Raw genomic sequence first — 19,676 nt, 5'->3', positions numbered from 1 at the left:
CTGAATTAAAAAAGACAAGAGAAACAGTCTCAACAAAGAAAGTTCTTAGACTAGAAGACAAAATCTATAAAGAAACCAGCACTATAAATGTGTAGAAGAATCTAGAACATGATATAGTGGGTGGACTATGGTACAAACAACCAGTTTCACTGAGATAAACATATGTCAAGGTTGCAAAGGCACTGATACTTGAAGAGTAGGTATTCAAGAGATAAGGAAGCAAAACAGGCACTAACGTGTGAGTTTTCTAGGCAGTAGAAATAGGAGCAGATGCAGAAGTACAAACAACCACACATAAAGAACTGCAGGTAGTTTATTATTTGACGAATTAAATATGCTTAAAAAATGGCAGGTATAGTTTTGTAATAGTACATCCTTTGTCAGAAAGGATTTGCGACAGAATTGTGTGGATATATTCAAGACCCCTCAGAAAAAGTAGCAATATTGATATTTATTCATTATGCAAATAAGTTATTTATGTCAAAAGGTGAGAATTAAATGGAGAATCAGGAGACAGGGCTTTGGTGCAGGCCTACTTAGAACTTGTTCTGAGACCTTAGTGTGATGATGATGTTGACTGCCTCCCCATCACACCCCTTTTTCTTCCCCTCCCCAAACCACAACTTTTCTTTTCCTGGTATTAGGTGATCCCAAGCTTCAGGAGAGCTTTGGGAGCAGGTGTGTATGTGAATCTTAATTACTCTAAGCTCATTATGGTAATTTCACTCTTTGGCTAGTGATTACTTCAGGAATAAACATGTGACTCAATTCTGGCCAGTGAGATCTGGATGGATGTCTACAGAGAGAATTCTAAGAAAGCTTTCTTACAAAAGGACAGGACAAAAAGATACACTCTTCCTGCCTCCCACCTTTTTCTAGCTTAGGGCCTTGTCTGACAAAGCGTGTGTTGCCTGGAACTCCCTGCAACCAAGATGGGACTGGTCGGCCAACACACCGAAGATGGAACAAAATCTAGATGCAACATACAGAATCTAGATGAACCTCAATGAACTAGCCTGGAGTGACCCCACCTCTGAATCTTTTGATACATGAAACAATAAGTGTTCCTTATTGTTTAAACTGCTTTCATTGGCAGCTGAAAATATACTATTTATTCTCTCTAAAGCCTCATTTAATTGTAATTATCTTTTGAAGGTTCCTTTCAGTTCTAACACTGTCTGTACAAACTACCTTACTGAAGACCTGTTAGGTTATGAAACACTGCACCACACTAGGTAATTTATCAAATCCCTCTTCTATTTCTTGCCATCCACAGAGACATTTATCCTACCAGGTATTTTATTGGCAAGGAATCACAAAAGTTAACATCCATGAAAACTTGAAACTTAAAATGTAAGGTATTTAAAGCCTCTGACTGCTTGATTCCCACCTACTCAATACATCTTATCTCCCTCCCCTGCACAAGGGCAAAATACTCTTGACTCAGATCCCTCTTCATGGAAATTTTCCTCATTAGTTATATACAGTCTAATTTTCACACCCCTCACCTGCTTCATGTCTAAGTTTTCCTCATATTTGAAGCCTAGCCCAAGAAGCAGCTTCTCTGATGTCTTAAGATTTTCTGGCTTGCATGAATTACTCTTCACAAGTGTTCCACAGATACTTGCCATCATCTTTCTATATGCATAGCTCTGCACTGGAGAACACTGAACACCAGACACCTATTTAAAAGAGAGCCTTTGAACATTTAGGTCATAATTTTCTAATTATGTATGAAATACAGTGTCTTGCCAATAGGTTTCAGCCCCAGGCAAGTTCACTATGGATTCAAAGTGACCAAAGAAAATGACAGTAAAAGGTTCTTGGGGTGAAAGGGTTATACCCAACTTTATTTCCATGCTGGCAGGTCAATCACTAAAATCCTGTTCACTTAAGAGTGAGTCTGCATGCAGCAAGCCAGTCTCTGCCTCTGGGCCTCCCTGTCTGCACAGTCATCCTGCACAGCTGTCCTCTGGGCCTCTGTCCTCGGTGCTGCCACCACTCCAGCCTTTGCTCTGCTCTCTTGCAGCCTTGTAGCCATGCCACTGTGTTGCCCCAGAGCACTGGGTGGAGCTCTTTATATAGAGTCAATAGTAATGTATTGCCCACACGTGTGCAGTGAGCTAGTCAGCCAAGGCCAGCTGAGAATCCTGGCCACAGGAACTCTCATTTTATCCATGCTCCACCCCTCCAGGATTCTCTCCACTCAATCTTTGTGCCCTCAGTCCTCTGCAATGGTCCCTGTGCAAGGAAGCTCGAACATTGTTCTCCAGCCTCTCCAGCATAAAGTCTAGCAGACACACAGGCTGATCTTGTTGCTCTGTCTCTGACCTCTGCCTCTTTGGTCTTAATGGCTGGAACTGCTGCTCTGGTTTCAGTTGCTGCCATAGCTCTAGTAAGATCCTATTGGACTTCCCATCTAATTTCCTTCCATCTGATCCTGCCAGTATTATATCAACCCACATCTGGGTCCTTGTAACCTTCATGGGGCCCCTTAAATTCTTCTTGTGAGTAGAAGACCTTATTTCTCTCCATGTTCTCATTGCTTCAGCCTCTCCTATGTCTGCTAATGTACGTGTCACCTCACTTATGGGATGCCCTAAGTGAGGGGAAAGAATGGCCACTAGAGACCCAAAGAGGGATGTGGGACCCATTTTAAGCTCAGTATTTTTCATCCCAGTAGTGAAAGTGTCTTCATCTGGGCCATAATTCTCTGGACTACAGATGGCATTTCTTATGCCTAGCTCTTGTAACACCTGTTGGAGCTCAGCATATGTCTGCCATTTAACAGGAGAGGATGGTAGATCACCCTGATTGGGCCACACAGCATGAAGTGCAGCCATACACCAACTGAGGGAGTGATTCCCTGGGGTCTAATGTGCATTTTGTGATGGCTGCCTCAAGGTGCGCGACACTGTCAGGGAAGCCAGCTTTCCCATCTCTGATCCCAAGAGAACAATTCCATCCACCCCTAAGTCCCAAAGATATAGGAGCACAGCTGATATTGACTCTGAGGGCTTCTGCCTAAACGGTGGGCCCAAATCCAACAGCGCAGCCTGAGTATAAGGGGGCAACATGAGTGCTCCACCACCTGGAGAGGGGGCTACTCTTCTCATTGGGGAACTTTCAGCTGCTGGGTCTTTATTTTCTTTACAACCACTGGGCGTGCTTTCAATAGAGGAGGGGTCAGTGACTCCGGCACCACCCCTTCATCCTTCCCCAGCTCCTCTATTTCCGGGACTGATGGCACCTTTCTCTCCCCTCCCCCGAGCACCTCTTCTGCTACAACCTTTACCTTTTCTACTGTGCCTCGCAGCAATGCCAGCTCAGTCTTCAGCAGCTCTCTTACCTTCACCTCAATGCTTCGCAGCTGGCGTTCTCATGCCACCTCCGCCTGTGCTTCCCTCAGGAGTTCGTCTTTTTCCTTGATGGCCTTTTCCTCCTTCAGAGCATCTGGCAGTGCCGCGGTCTCATTCTGTAAGGAGTCTTTTACCTCTTTAACGGCACCTCACTGCCAGTGTTCTCGTGCTGCCTCCTCTCACATCAATGCCATTTCCTTCTTCAGGGATTCCACAGAAGTTTGCATCTCGTGTTCTCGTGTCGCCATTTCTTGGGTCTTTTTCAGGAGCAGGTCCTTCTGTTCTGTAGACTTTTTCAATACTGTCAGAAGCAGCCAACCCAGTCCCCACCGCCTCACAGACACTCTCTCTCTAAAAAGCCCTACTTACTATAACAAGGGCTATCGCTACTGCCTCGGGTATCACCTCTACTTGCCTCCAGTCGTGGGGTGGGGCCCCGTCTTCTAGGAGGCAAGCTACCTCTGACCACATATCCATTGGGGGACAATCTGCTGTCTCCCCATTCACAGGGGCAGCCCGCAGAAGCACCCCTCCCATAAGGGCAGCCTGTCTTTTTCCTTGGTCAACAGTGAACCCTGCTGACTTCGCCAATTGTCTTGCCAATGGATTTCAGCCCCCGGCAAGGTCACTATGGATTCAGTGTGACCAAAGAATATAACAGTAAAACGTTCTTGGGGTAAAAGGGTTATACCCGTTTATTTCCACGGTGGCAGGTCAATCACTAAAATTCCGATCACTCAGAGCGGGTCTGCATGCAGCAAGCCAGTCTCTGCTTCTGGGCCCCTCTGCCCACACAGCCATCCTCTGGGCCTCTGTCCTTGGTGCTGCCACCACTCCAGCCTCTGCTCTGCTCTCCTGCAGCCTTGCAGCCATGCCACTGTGTTCCCCAGAGCACTGGGCGGAGTTCTTTATATAGAGTCATAGCAATATATTGCCCACATGTGTGCAGTGAGCTAGTCAACCAGGGCCAGGTGAGAATCCTGGCCACAGCAACTCTCATTTTATCTACATACAGGAATTGTGTTTAGGACAATCTCTTCAGGCTGAAGAGAGGCGGAGAGAGTGGAAGAAGTGATTAAGCGCATGAGCTTTGGAATCAAAAGGGCTTGGCAAGACAAAATTTTGAATCCCAGTCTTTCTAGCTTTGTGACTTTGAGCAAACTATCTAAACTTTCCTCCTCTTCTTTCTAAAAATAAATCTCAACAAAGCATCTACAGTAAATACAAAGCCAAATACCTCCAGGCTTATCATTCACTGGCCCCACCCTCCCTGGGAGCCTTTATTTCCATTTCTCTTAGGTGACCACTTCCAATGTTAGCTGTATCTTCTGATATAACCTCATGTTTCTAAATAAAAGACCTGTATAAATGTTAGACATTCCTTTAATGAAAACACCTCCCTCCTAACCACACACATTAAAAGAACACTTTTCCTTCCTATCTTCTTATAGTTATATCATGACTTCTTATATCAGTATTTAATGTTTCACTAAATTGTATGCATTAACATGACTGGGACACGCTAGGTAGTTAATTTCCTTTCTTACATGGTATTTTGTTTCTATAAATTTCAAATTGTCTCTGTTTGATTTTCAGTTACAAATCGTCATTTCAGCCTAAAATTCTTGTAAAGAACTAAAACACTGAATAGATAGATACATCAAATGTTTTTGGAGACATCCTTCACAGTACTATGTTGGCCATCTTCAGTCTGGACTTGTGCCTCCTAATACTACTGCCTAGTTTTGTGAGCTTGCTAGTAATGGTGAAATACAGCACTGACCTATCGCTGTTCAATATAATCCCAGACTGCAGAAACTGACAACCTGATCCTAAAACTTACATGGCAATTCAAAGGATTTGGAACAGTCAAAACAATTTGAGAAAAGAACAAAGTTGAAGGACTCACCACTTGATTTCAAGAATCACTGCAAAGCTAAAGCTATCGAGGCTGTAATGATGATGTACAGATCACAGATCAATGGAACAGAACAGTGAGCTGGATACTGACTTTAATAACACTACCAATATAATTTAAAAGGTTCTACAATTAGCAAAATGGGAAAAAAACATGAACCTCATCCCTACCTCAAATCATAAAATTCAACTGGAACTGAATCATAGACCTAAACATAAAAGCTAAAACTATAAAGTTTCTAGGAAAAAATCATAGGAAAAAATCTTAAGAATGGGACATGTAAAGATTTCTTAGGGCACAAAAATCAGTTTCCATAAAAGAAAAACTGATACACTGGACTTCATGAGAATTAAAACCATTTCATCTTCAAAAAACATCATTAAGAAATTAAAAAGATTCATGAAAGACTTGTATCCAGAATATATACAGAACTCTTAGACACACCTTGTAAAAGATTTATTAGTGGAAAGTAAGACATGGGAAAATGGTCAACATTATTAGTTACCATGGAAGTGGTAATTAAAACCACAATGAAATACTACTCACCCACTAGAATGACTAAAATTAAAAAGAAAATACTGAGTGTGTTAGCAAAGATGAGGAATAACTAGAACTCTTATACATTCCTGGTAGGAATATAAAGCTATGTAGCCAATTGGGAAAATAGTTCTGTCAATTTCTGATAAAGTTAAACATATACCTACTAAATAACTGAGCAATTTTATTCCTATTTATCTATGTCCATGAAAAGATTTGTACATAAAAAGATTTGTACATTTGCTTTTTGTTTGCTGAGGTGCGTGAGCTCTTTATATATTTTGGATGTCAACCCGTTATCGGATCTGTCATTTGTGAATATATTCTCCCATACTGTAGGATGCCTTTTGGTTCTACTCGTGGTGTCCTTTGCTGTACACAGTGCGTACTTTTATATCTGACTTCTTCTACCCAGTTTTCTTGAGATTCATGTATATATCATATGGTATATGAATGTGCCATAGTTTGTTTATGCATTTACCTGTTGATGAACTTTAGATTTATCTACTTTAGTTTTAGCCTACTATGAATAATGCTGCACAGGCAGGGCTGTACAACACAGAGAAGACAAGTAGTGACTCTATAGCATCTTACTATGCTGATGGACAGAGACTTTAATGGGGTTTGTGGGGGGAACTTGGTGATGGGGGGGTGCCTAGTAAACATAATGTTCCTCATGTAACTGTAGATTAATGATACCAAAAAAAAAAAGTACACACTGTAGGATTCCATATATACAAAATTTTACAACTGGCAAAACAAATCTACAGCATTATTCATAGAAATTTATAATCCAGGAATTATGAACAGTCAATAAACACATTTTAAAACACCTCCTATTTATAGATTTAAGAAGCCAAGCAATCCCAAGTAAGATTAATAAAGATACATTACAGTGAAAGAGCAGGAAACTAAAGACAAAGATAAGTATCAAAGCAGTCAGAAAAAAAGGACCGGAGACACAGACAGATGACTTCTCAATGGCAATATGGTAAACCAAAAGGCAAGAGGAATGAGATCTTCAATGTGCTAAATGAAAATAAATGCTAACCTCAACTGCTATATTCAGCTAAAATATCTTCCATAAATGGCAGCGAAACAAAGACATTTTCAGGTGTACAGAAACAGAATTCATCATCAAAAGAAAGGATGTATTTCAAGCAGAAGGAAATCGCCCTAGGTGGATGGTCTAAAGAATATAAGAAGCAATGAATAGAGAAGGTCCCCTAAGCCTTTCTCTAAACAGGCCCCCTTCTGTCTGATAAGAATATTTTTAAAAAACTCAAAATACATAACAACATATAAGTCATGAAGGAGCTAACTGAAATTAAACATCTAAGAGGAAAGTAAACATACTGGTCTTTTTAGGTTTTGAAACGTCAAGGATGCATGTTACTTCAAGAATAATTACAAGAGAGGCAAAAAGTATATAGTTTCCAAACTTGTATATGGGAAAAATGGAATGATAAAAGATATTAAATCAGTATTTAAAAAATAACAAAAGGGAAAAAGAAATAAAGAACAACCAGGACAAACAGAAAGCACAAAATAAGAGCAATTGTAGTAAATGTAAATAGGCTATGTCCCAGCTAAAAATATTTTAAAACTGCATTAAAAATTCCAACAGACGCTCTTTTAAAAAGACTTATCTAAAATATGAGTCCATACAAATCTACAGCTATCTCAAAGCAGCTTAATAAATGAAAAGAAAAAAGCAAATACAAAAAGAAATACATGCTAGAAATAATCTCACAAAGCCACAAAAGGATTCAGTGAAAAGACTCATATAACTGATAAACTCCAGCAAAATGATTAATAGAAAGGGAGAGGAAATGAGAATAGAAATATTACTATATCATAAATGAAAGGAGACATAACTACACATGCTTCAGACATTAAAGATTGTATGAGGGCCCTTCTAACAACTCTGTGCCAATAAATACTAAAAATTTAGACACAATGGACAAAAATCCTAGAAAAATCTAACTTGCCAAAACCGACATAGTTTTATTAAAAATCTGAGCAATCTTGTAACAACTAAAAAAATTAAATCATTAGTTTAAAAAATCTGCCACTAAAAAAACATTAAAGTCAAGTGGATTCAATGGTAAATTCTACTACAACTGGTTATCCACATGAAAATAAAGTTACATTATATTTATACTCTAAACTACAAATAAATAATAATTCCAAATATAGAGACATAAACATCTTTAAGATGAAAAACTTATCATCAAAAACATCTTAAAGAGAAAAGGTACTTACAATCCACTTAACTATCAAAAGATTAATACCCAGAGTATGTAAATAAGTCCCAGTCCAACAACTTAGTAAAAGATAGAAAAATAGACAAAGGATATGAACAGTTAATACAAAGAAAAATTGAAAGAAGGTCTTTAAACATATGAAATACGTCATAATGAAATATAAATTTAAATAAATGGACACCATTTTTCTTTTAGCAAACTATCAAAATGTACAAGTTTCACAATTCATTTGGTGAGGGGTGGCTTTAGGAAAGCAGTTATTTCAGTACACTGCAGGTAAGAGTGAAAACTCCCAAAGAAAAACAGTCTGGCAATATTTATCAAAAGCATTTATCCTCTCACCCAGTAATCACAATTCCGGAAACTAATCATGTAGAAAAAATACCTGCTCACATACAAAATTTCTACATGCACCATTGTTTTTAATAGTAAAAAGCTAGAATCAAACTATCTACTGTACACTAAAACTGGGACAGCCACACATGCAAAACTTTTCCTTGTCTTCCTATATACTGATTTGTTAAAGATTTCCAGGATACACTGATGAAGTAGAGGAAAAAAAACTACAACATAGCAGAATATTAAAAGTAAGAAGGCCTATGAAAAAATACATTGGGGAATGAGTTAGATAGATACAGGGAAGATTTTTTTCAATGTATATGTTTACATATTTTTTAATTGCTTAAACAAGTTATTCTAACATTTTTAGAAATAGGAAGAGTTCATCAACTTGTATGTGTAACATGTTTTTTAAATTGTACGTATTAAGAAGAGAAAACTAGTACTCAATCAGAAAAGTGGGGAAAACATGACTAAACATTACACAGAAGAAAAAAGACCCTCAATTTTTTTCAAGTAATCAGAGAAATACTTAAACTGACCATAATAAAGTATCATCTCACTTACACTAAATTGGCAAAACGTTAACAAGCTGGATAGTGCCATATGTGGTGAGGATGGGAAAAAAGAGATTTCATTCACAACTTGTGGAGCATAAATCAGAAACACCTTTTCGAAAAAGACCATGCACACATCCTCCCAACAGATCCACTTCCACTAATATACCCAAGCAAAAGTATATAACTTGGAGATTAACTAGAACATTTATGGCAGTGCTAATTACAACGGCCCAATGTTGGAAATAACCAAGATGTTCATAAACAATAAAATGGGTATGTATATAATGTACTCTTAACAGTAGACTATTATATTTCAGTGAAAATGAATGAATCAGCAGTGGTTCCCAAAATAGTAATGATGCTAATGTATATGATTGTTTGATATTGTTTATTGAAATATGTCACCATTTGAGAGGTCTAGATAATTCAGTGAACTAATACCTCCTACATGACCAATGTAAGGGTAAAATATCCTTTCAAAATGCAAGACACACCAATGGATTTTATTGTTGCAGTTTGAGAAGTTCAATAATATGATTTCAAATTCTGCATTGCAACTAACCTTTAAGAAACTGTTATATACATTTTTGATACTCATAAAAAGCTATCTTAACAAACAATGTATGGACACAGACACTGCAAATACATGGAACTGTATTTGTATGATTCACAAAAACATGCTCCCCAAAGGAATCACATGCTGAAAGTACATACTGACTGAATCCCCTTCTGTGAAATCCAGTAACAGGAAAACGAATCTACAGTGGGAGAGGTCAGAACGTGATTGACCCAGACCGGGGTGCTGGATTTGGAAAGGGGCCCAAGGGAAAATTTTGGTCATTGAAATTATCTTTATTTTCTTTTGGGTGCAAGTTACCTGAGTTTATGCAACTGTCAAGATTCACCAAACTGAACACTTAGGATCTGCACATTTTATTGTACAGTAATTATTATGCTGAAACATAGTTAGGAAGGATTGTGAATGAGTGTGAGCCCAGGAAAGGGGTCCTAACATTTGCTTCATCATTCATTCACTTATTCAAAATATAATAAATATTAATTGAGGGCCAACTACAGAGGAGGCAGGCACTCTACTGGGTGCTGGGATCTAATAAACAAGCTCCATATTCTTGCCTTCACGGAGCTCACATTCTGGTGGGGGGTACAATTAACAAAATAAACACAATAATATCAGGTGCAGAAAAAAAGGATAAAGATATTTAGAATAAATGGTTCTACTAAAAAAAAAAAACCTATCTTAAAAAAGTTATTAAAATATTCCTCCCTTTACAGGTTTTTCAAAAAACTAAAAACAGAAATATGACCCAGCAATTCTACTGGGAATTTACCTCAAGAAAATAAAACCACTAATTCAGAAAGACATATGCACTCATGTGTATCGCAGCATTATGTACAATAGCCAAAATATGGAGGCAACCTAAGCCTCTATCAATAGATGAATGGATAAAGAAACTGTCGTGTATATATATATATATATATAAATGGAATTATTTCCCAGACACAAAAAAAGAATGAAATCTTGCTATTTTCAACAACCTGGATGGACCTAGATGGTATTACACTAAGTGAAATAAGTCAGAGACATACAAATACTACATGATTTCACTTATATGTGGAATCTGCAAAACAAAACAAATTAATAAAACAGAAACAGACTCATAGAAACAGAGAACATATTGCTGGTGGCCATAGGGGATGGGAGTGAGAGAATGGGTGAAACAGGTGAAGAAGAAAAGGAATTAGAATGTTTGATATCATGATATGGGTGATGGTTACATGAGTGAATACATGTGTTCAAGATTCATCAAGCTTGTGCATTTTATTGTACATACTTCAGTATAAAACAATCATTTACAAATAAGTAAAATCTTCCTTTTTCTGAATACACAAGAGGCCAGATTTTCTTCTAACATATATATAATATATAAATGAACCACAGATACCATATCTATTGTATTTTAGTCAGTTTTAGTATCTAATATGATACAATCCACATGTACAAAAGATCTATAGGGTCCTCAATAGTTTTAAAAGTGTAGAGTCCTGAGTCCAAAATGTTTCTGAATTGTTGAACTAAGGCACATGCTTCAACATGGATGAAATCTCAAAAACATGTTTAACAAAAGTAATTCAAAGGTTACAGTATGATTCCATTTAAAGTTCAAAAACAGGAGAAGTAAACAATATGTTGGTTAAGGATACGTATATAGGTGATTACTATAAAGTAAGGTAAGGGAATAACCAACACAAAATTCAGGATGACAGTGGTGATGGGGACAGGGACTAAGAATACTTTGCTTCTGGGGAGAGGCACTTACACGATGTTCTATTAAGCTAGGAACACAGATATGTACATATGTATGTATTTTTAAGTAGTATACGTAAACAGCATATTTCACAACAAAAATTTTAGTAGATGAAACAAGGAGACATACCTATTCTCCTAAAAGGAAAAACTCAAAAGAATGTCTCTTCTCAATCTATAAATTAAATGTAATCACAACAATATCTCAACAAGATTTTCTACAGAATTTGAAAGGATGGTTCTAAGTTTCATCTGGAAGAAAAATGCAGAAGAGCGCAAAGCTTTTTTCAAAAGAAAGTACCAAAATACATTAGAAAGCTACAAAATTAAAACAGTGTGCCATTCATTAGATAGGTCAAAGAGGGCATTCAGTACCCAATAAGAAAACAAAAAACAAAAACACACAAAAGATATGACCCAGCTTAAAATGTTTAACTTTGTTAATAGTGAGGAAGGTAAAAATTAAGGTGAGACATTATTTTTTATTATTAGAAAAGTAGTAAAATATTAAATACTGTTACCATCCAGTGCTGGCTAGCAGGGAAATAAAAACACTTTCTGAGAGAGTGAATATAAAAAAGATACAATTATTTAAAGGCAATTTAATAGCATTATTATTCGGCATTCTCATAAGGAATGGAGTCTACAAAAATACTACCATGAGCACATGACACCTGTATAAAAAAAAAAGATACTCACTGAAGCACTGTTAATTACAGGGGAAAAACTGAACATAAATGTCCATCGATAGAGGAATGAAAGACTGATTTGATAAACAGATGCCATATCTACTTAGACATCTTACTACATTTATTTAATAAACAATGTCTCAGGCAAGTTCTTAGAAACTCTGCAGATATTAATTTATTTAGGCAACTCTGGATTACAGAAGATGCTCCTGATACAGTTCCTTTTAAAAGAGAACTGGTGACATTTGAGCAAAATGTTCTGAAAACACAAATTTTCGAACACTGTACACAATTATTTTTAAAAAAACAACACTGTATTTTCATCTACTGTTTTACTTAATGATGTGCTGAACATACTGTATACAGCTATCCAATTCGAGAAGGCAATTTTTCAACAGAATGTATTCTTATATTATTAAGGAATATTTTGTCATAAACCTCCTGAGTAGGCTTCCCACAAACCTCAGATCCCATAATATTAAATATCATACACACACCCCTTTCACTTCCACAGCTTTCAGGGGACACCGTGGGCCCTTAAATCACTGTTACTACAATGCCACACACTTGGTACAATACTTAAGTTAGAATACATTTTCATAAACCTTATTCTAATTTTACCTTAGGGAGAACAAAGAGAGATGTGTTTAAATTTTTGGATTTCAAATAGACAAGTGGTGACTAAATGAAGATTTTCGAAGTATCTTCCTCAAATCTTGAGGTTAATCTGTCACGTTTTCCCACAAAATGCTGCTTGGTGTCACCTTCACACGACCTACTGGGTTGCATGGACCAACCTACTATGACATTGCTTACGCACTACTTCACTTTTTCTGCCAAGTGGCCCTCCCTGCGGATAGAACTCTCCCTTTTATACCTATTTTAAAAAAAAAGAAAGGCCACGCACTGCCATGAAATTTCTACAGAAAGAAACTTGACGTGCAGTCTTCATACAGAACCCTTAGGAAATTATGTAATAGCCAAGCAAAACCAAATGAGCAAAGTTTCAACTAAGTATATAATGTCCTGAGGATGAAGCTGTCCTCTGACTAGCGACTCAAAAGAAATGCTAGACACTCTGCCTCAATAAGAGGAAGAGATGAATTGTAAAGCTCTGTATGAACTGGAATACTGACTTCCTAGGACCAAGATAGGCATGTTAGCAATACTGAGAATGCATACAGGTTGTAAGTCTAGTAATCTAAAAGCTGCAAAGCAAAATCGATTCTGAAAACCACCAACCCCTTCCACCCCATACTCAAGGCAAAACAGGAAAGACGAATGGGTTGGTCACTCATCATCCAAGAGAAGCATGCAGTCACTCGTTATTTTTAAGTTACAATAGCGAAGCCCCCAAAAGCAACCACAAATGCCCAAGCGCTACGCAGTAGACTTGAACCTTGGAGGACTTGGGCTCCTTCTCCCAGGCGTCTACAAAGGTCCACACACCGGGGCGCCCACACCGGGGAAGTTTTACCTGTTCTCTGCGCTGCCGCCGCCCCGGGGACCTTGCGATTATTGCTGTTTTTTGCCCATGCTTGTAGATGTAGCCCGGTCCTCCACACACGCGCTGCCTTTCTCTCCGTCCCCCGCCGCCAAATGTGACAAGATATTTGAGTACCTTGCTAACTAGCCGCAGTCTGTGCCGCCTTCCCGGAAAGGAAGCCCCCGAGTCGCCTTTTGTCGGGACTTCCCTCCTCAGCGGTCTCAGGTGGGCGCCCTCGACCCGGGTCTGCAGAGGCTCGTCAGAAGCGCGCGGGACCCTCCACGTCGCAGCCCGTCCTTTCTCCCGGCCTTAGCGCCAGCGGCGCGAAGAGCGCAGCCCGGGCTGGAGTGGGCCGCTAGGCGTTGGCGGGATGGTATCGGGGCTGGCGTCCAGGCTCTGAAACCGCAGGCACCTCCGCGGCCGTCAGCCAGGCGACGTCCGGCCTGAGGAAGGGGCGGTCCTGGAGACGCCCCGCAGCCTGAGGTAACGTGACTGCTTTCTCAGGGACGGGCGCTGGAAACCGGAAGTAAAACCCGTAGCCTCAGGAAGAGAAACTGAAAACTGACACTGGCGGTCCCCGAGGAGGTCCCCATGTTGGACATGATAATTTAGATTTTTGTTTCAGATAATATTAATTCCCCTTCCATGATTGGCCAAGTTTGCGTCTCTGCTTCATTGATACTAATCTTGGTCATGTGAATTCTTTTGGCTGATAGCATATTAGCAGACATGACATGAATCTTAAATGTGCTCATGTACTTTGATGTGGCTCGTGAGCTCAGATGATGCACATGAGGAAACTTTATCTCATGTAGTCTTTGTCCCTTCAGCCTGGGCCCTCAGAACGAACATGTGCGGGGCAGATTTGAATCCAATCTGCAGAATCTTAGACATCCCAAAGATCAATAAACATAAGAATCAATGCTATTGTCATAAACTTCTGGGTTTGTGGCTTGATTATTATGCAGCATTGTGACAGCAAAGAAGACATATGTTCAACTTTAATAGTTAATGGAAAACTTTTTGCAAATTGGTTTTACTGAATTACATTTTCAAAAGCAATGTATGAGAATTCTAGTTGTTCTACATCTCTGCTAACACTTTTTAATTTTAGTTATTCTGGATGGTATATTATGGTTTGATTGTGACTTGCCTCCAACTTTGTTCTTTTTCAAATATGTTTTGGCTATCTAAGTCTTAAATTTCTGTATAAATTTTAGAATCAGCTTATTTTTTACCTCAAAAAAAAGGCTGCTAGGATTTTATTTGGAATTGTGTTCAAAAGTAGACCAATTTGAGGAGAATTAATATACTAATATACCATCCTCAAATCCATGAACATGTAATCTCCATTTAGGTCTTATATAATTTCTCTGAGCAGTATTTATACTTTTCAGTATACAGATCTTGTATAGATTTTGTTAAGTTTATCTCATTTTTTTACAGTACTTAGAATTTTAAATGTACAATGGCTTGTTATTGGTATATAGAAATAAAATAATAATACAGAAATGAAATAATTTTTCTATATTAACCTTATATTCTGCAACTTGCTAGACCCACCAGTAAGATCTAATAGCTAGTTGTTTGTGTGTGTATTCTTTTTTTTTCTTTTCCTTTTTTATTAAGGTATTATTGATATACAATCTTATGAAGGTTTTGGATGAGAAACATTATGGTTACTACATTCACCCATGTTATCAAGTCCCCCCCACATACCCCATTGCAGTCACTGTCCCATCAGCATAGTAAAATGCTATGGAGTCATTATTTGTCTTCTCTGTGCTATACTGCTTTCCTTGTGCCCCCCCCCATACATTATGTGTGCTGATCATAATACCCCTTAATCTCCTTCTCCCTCCCTCCCCACCCACCCTTGCCCACCCCTTCCCTTTGGTAACCACTAGTCCCTTCTTGGAATCTGTGCATCTACTGCTCTTTTGTTCATATAGTTTTTCTTTGTTCTTATACTCCACAAATGAGTGAGATCATTTGGTACTTGTCTTTCTCTGCCTGGCTTATTTCACTGAGCATAATACCCTCTAGCTCCATCCATGTTGTTGCAAATGGTAGGATTTATTTTCTTCTTATGGCTGATTAATATTCCATTGTGTATACGTACACACCTCATTTATCCATTCATCTACTGATGGACACTTGGGTCACTTCCATGTCTTGCCTATTGTAAATAGTGCTGCCATAAACATTCGGGTGCACATATCTTTTTGAATCTGGGATCTTATTTTCTTTGGGTAAATTCCTGGGAGTGGAATTCCAGGGTCAAATGGTATTTCTATTTTGAGCTTTTCGAGGAAGCTCCATATTGCTTACCACAATGGTTGAACTAATTTACATTCCTACCAACAGTATAGGAGGGTTCCCCTTTCTCCACACCCTCATCAGCGTTTGTTCCTCCTTGTCTTTTGGATGTTGGCCATCCTAACTGGTGTAAGGTGATATCTCATTGTGGCTTTAATTTGCATTTTCCTAATAATTAGCAATGTGGAGCATCTTTTCATGTGCCTGTTGGCCATCTGAATTTCTTCTTTGGAGAAATGCCTGTTCAGATACCCCGCCCATCTTTAAATCAGGTTATTTGCTTTTTGGGTGTGGAGGCATGTGAGTTCTTTATAGATATTGGATGTTAACCCTTTATCAGATATGTCATTTACAAATATATTATCCCATACTGTAGGATGCCTTTTCCACTTGTGTCCCTCTCTGCCTCTGCTCCATCTCCCAATCGGCAGCCTGCAGCTCTCTCACATGAGGGGAGCAGGCTTGGCTCAGCACAGGAAGGCTGGGAGTCACAACAGTGGGGACCATCCAGTCCAACAGGGGAGCCAAACCATAAGAAGCCCATACATGGCCCTTTCCTAAACCTCTCCAGGTCTTTAACCGTGCAGCCAGGTCAGAGAGTCACAGCATTACAGTAAATGGCGGGCACCGTATGGAAAGGCAGTGGTGAGATGAAAATCACGTGCTAGTGCCCCGGGGTGAGGACCACCTGCAGTGGGAAAAGAGCAGCTGAGATCGTAAATAAATGCAGAAGAGCAAGAAGGAGCTTTTAGAACGAGGTGTTTGGTCCTTCCCAGGTTATAGCGAAGCCAGAGAGAAGTACAGGGAGGAGCAGGTGAGGCCATCGGTGGGCTGGGCAGCAGCCAAGAGATGAGACAGGCCCTGTTCTCAGGTGCAAGGCTGGGAGAGGCCACCTCTGATCCCTCCACAGAGGCACCGAGCATAGTCCCAGTGCATAAGGGGTAGGGTGGCCTCATGTTATGACCCCAAACTCAGAACTTGGACAACTTTGCAGAGGAAATGGGACAGGGTGACTTACCTAGACTGTTCCTAAAAATCTGTATCTGTTGAGACTCTGCTCTTCATGACTTTCGGGGAGGGTATGTGCACCGTGAAGGGATGCACACCGATCTGAAATCCTAAACCTTTGTCCTATGAGTTCTATGTAGAAAATCTCCCTATTTCCACACCAAGATGGAATGAACTTGTGATGGTTAATTTTATGCGTCAACTTGGCTGTGAGACCCAGAAAAGCAGGTGAAGCATTACTTCTGGGTGTGTCTATGAGGGTGTTTTCAGGAGACACAGCACTTGACCTGGTGGACAGAGGAGCTGATGGCTCTCCACAGTGCGGTGAGCACCGTTCAGTCCATCCAACATCCGATGAACACAAGGGGAGGAAGGCCGATTTGCTGTCTGGTTGAGCTGACTTGTCATCTTTCCCTGCCCTCAGATGTGGCGCTCCTGGTTCCTGGGCCTTCATCCTCCCATCAGCCCCCAGTTGTCAGGCCTTCACATTCAGACGGATTCCACGAGCCCTCCAGCGTCTCCAGACTGCAGAGGGGAGACTGTGGGGCCTCTCCACCTCCATGATCACATGAGCTCATTCCTATCATTAATCTCTTCCTGTAGAGTTATATATATATCATATATATCCTACTGGGTCTGTTCCTTTGGAGAACACTAACTGCTGGGATTTGGGGATCCTGCCTGGACTGTGTCCATGGTTCTCAGAAGCTGGGCCATAAAGAGGCACCTCCTCCCTCCAGTCCCCATTGGTCTTCCCCTCCCTGTTGAGTCTGACATTGCACAATCCCTGGAACCCCGTTGTCACCGGAGAACCCACTCTAGGGGCAGAGGTAATTCCTCACAGGCGAGGGAGCTCAGCCAGTCTCCTGCATCTCGTATAGATCATGGGAGGGCATATCCTAAACCCACCATTGTCCAGGGGTCTAGACACCCCATGTGCGACAGGTTACAATCTAGTGTGAATGTTGATGAGGTTTTATTACTTGTTCTGAAGAAGGAGACTAGTCCTTGTTCACAGGCATTATATGATAAGATGCACCTTGATGAGAGAACTGTACAGAGAGAGAGATTTTGTCATTCACTGGGAGAGCATGTCTACTGTGTGCCAGGTCCCTACTGGAAAACTTCCTGGAAGAGGAGGCATTTGGTACAGGCCTGAAAACAGACCTTCAAAGGCCCATCAGACATAGACATAAATAAAGACTTAAAAGGTCCAAGGGCAGTTCAGAGATGAAAATGTATTATTTAGTATATGACATTGAAACTTCTGTTTTGACCAAAAATAGAATAATTCATCTAAAATCAATATGCTAATTAATGCCGTGAAGGATTTAAGAGAAATTTTGCTTGAGTTCAGGTTAGTTTTGTTTTGTTTTCACCAAAGCTCTTTCTCCCCAACCAGTTCCAGTGGACTCACCAGTTCAGTTCTGCTCAGCAGAATTTCAGTTTTGTTTGTGATTCATGTTTCAGAGACCAAGCACTTACCAAATACTTAAAACATACACAACATATGTGGTGCCTCCTGTCACCTGCAGGGCTGGTTTCAGGTGGAGGTTGCTGGGCCACGTTTACAGAGACTGAAAGTTGAATGGGGTTTTAGTTAGATGAATGGAAGGAATTTTAGTCTTGCAGGGTGAGAAGAGTTCTGAAGGTGATGGTGGCCCAACACTGTGAATGTGTTTAATGCCACTTAAAAATGGCTAAAATGGTAAATTTCATTATATTTTTTTACTGCATGAAAAAAATTATTTATTGTTTGATTCCATTTATTTTACATAAATTTTTAGAAAATGCAAAAAGCTACCTTGACAGAAAGCAGAAAGCAGAGGGTCAGGGGAGGGGACAGGAGTGAGGATTACACAGAGGTATTGTCTTGATTATAATTTTAGGTGTGTAGCTGTATGAATCAAATTGTATGCTTTTTAGGTGTACAGACATATCTATCAAATTGTATACTTCAAATATGTGTGGTTTTTGTATGCCAATTAACCCCCCAATAAAACTCACCTCTGTTTGAAATTCCTGGCCAGGTCCTATTTTGTATTTTGTTTTTGTTCTGTCTGTAATGTCCCTGGCCTCACCAGCTGGTAGGCTCAGATGAGGACACACTCTTGGTAATAACCAACAATTCCTTGGATCTTGCTGCACCTGCTAATGTGGAATGTCAGTTCCCCCCCACCAACACACACACACACTCACACATCCATACTCACACACAAGCACATGCCCACTCTCACTCACTCACACACATACCCATACAGTCTTACCCAGACAGTTTTGGGAGTCCCCAGGACCTGGTTTGCAGGACTGCCTTTGCACTAAAACAAGTGACTCCTGTCCTAGAGTCTCAGGAAGTCTTCCATAAAACCTGCATCCTTTACTTGTCCTTATAGCTTGTCTTTCCATCTGGTTCTGACAGAGGCCAAGAGGCCAGACCAATTGGACAATCTCGGAGAGACAACAGATATCCTCCCTACTCCTGCCTATTCCTCTCCCCCCGCTCAACCCTCCAAAACTGCAAATAGGCTCTGACATCCTGACCCACAGGTTCATCAGGTGTGCCCAGAGAAGTCTGAATTCCAGCAGGGAACTCAAGTGAGCCGGACTCCCAATCCATACACATGAGGATGACAGTGTTGAGACACCATTTGTTAGGGCCTCTGGATTCTAAGCTCTCATTTTATGAATTTGCATCACCTAGGAAAGTGCAAACAGAAGGGAAGCCTGCAAACAGAAGGCTCTAAAGCTGGTGTCATAGGGTGAAATGAGGAGGGTTACACTGGGGTAAAGCCAGAAATAAGGCATCAAACTGTGGCCTGTGCCCCTGCAGCTACCTCTGCTTGGATTCATGAGAACAAAGTTACCAGA

The sequence above is a fragment of the Manis javanica genome, chromosome 2 (assembly GCF_040802235.1).
Source record: "Manis javanica isolate MJ-LG chromosome 2, MJ_LKY, whole genome shotgun sequence".
Taxonomy (NCBI): Eukaryota; Metazoa; Chordata; class Mammalia; order Pholidota; family Manidae; genus Manis; species Manis javanica.
Note: the sequence above shows the minus strand (reverse complement) of the source record.